We start from the raw sequence: 1,166 nt of genomic DNA, 5'->3' as shown, positions 1-1,166 counted from the left end.
GCGCTACCAGTGGCTGATAACTCTGCTGACTCAACGCTAACAGCTGTGCCTACGTCTGCTACCGGCAGTTGTGCTGATGTTTTGCGTCAGACCTCATCGAATGCTTCGTCCACTGTTGCTGCTGCGTCGGAGTCTATCTCTCCGTCTGTTTTGCCTAGCATTCGTATTAGCTCTGAGTTACCTGGTCGTTCATTTGGTGGTAGTGTAAATGCTGCTTGCTCTTCTAACGACAAGTGTTGTGTATCACACAACAACGGGCCATTGCCGACTTTTACTTCGCACCAATTGAACTCTTCGCCGGGCTCTGTTGATTCTGCTTGGATTGTAGCTGAGAGTAAAAAGAGAATGCATAAGCGAAAGCAAACGCACGTAGTGGGTTCGGGAGAGAGATATGAGTTTGAGGTAGCTGCACGCCAGCGTTGCCATTTTAGCCGTTTTCCGGCTAGATTTAGCCGGTTTTGATAGCAACTAGCCGGCAGCCGATTTGTTAGCCGGTTTGTAAAAAAAAGTTAGCCGTTTTTAGCCGATTTTACTATTTGCCTAATTTTCAGGTGCAAAAAGTAAACAAGTTGTTCGAAAGCAATAATGCAGACTCAATGAAGATTTTTAATGAACTCAATGTTTTACTTTCGCATCTATGCTCCCTAGTGGTTATTAGCGCGGATACATTTGATCCTATATGCTCCCCGTTGGAACCATACCTTGCTCCATTTCCTCAGTTTTATCACAGTTTTGAAGAGTATTTAAAAACAAAAGTAAGCACAAACGCTTTTGACCACGAAGCCGAGAAAATAATTCGAGAAAATGGTCGCTATTTTATTATCACTTTAATAAACGAATTACGCCAACGCCTCCCTACAAATATTGCCACACTAAAAAAAAAATTGACTTTTTTCGGTGGGAAATGCATTAAGAGTAATTAAACCAAAAGTATTTGTTCAACTACAGCAACAAAAACACAAATATAATGCCGACGAAATAACATCCATAGAGATGCAATGGCAACGGTTAACGTTACATACCTGGAGTAATTTAGACTCAACTGTAAAATTTTGGGCCGAAGTTTATCAATTTCGAAATGCCCTAGGAGAAAACCCTTTTGCTGACCTTTCCAACCTGGTTTTTAGTTTTCTTGTTTTGCCTATAAGTAATGCAGAAGTAGAGCG

This window comes from Rhagoletis pomonella, unplaced genomic scaffold, assembly GCF_013731165.1.
Source record: "Rhagoletis pomonella isolate Grant_MI unplaced genomic scaffold, Rhpom_1.0 Rhpom_scaffold_00014, whole genome shotgun sequence".
NCBI lineage: Eukaryota > Metazoa > Arthropoda > Insecta > Diptera > Tephritidae > Rhagoletis > Rhagoletis pomonella.
The sequence above is the reverse complement of the archived record's forward strand: the minus strand, read 5'-3'. Positions refer to the sequence as shown.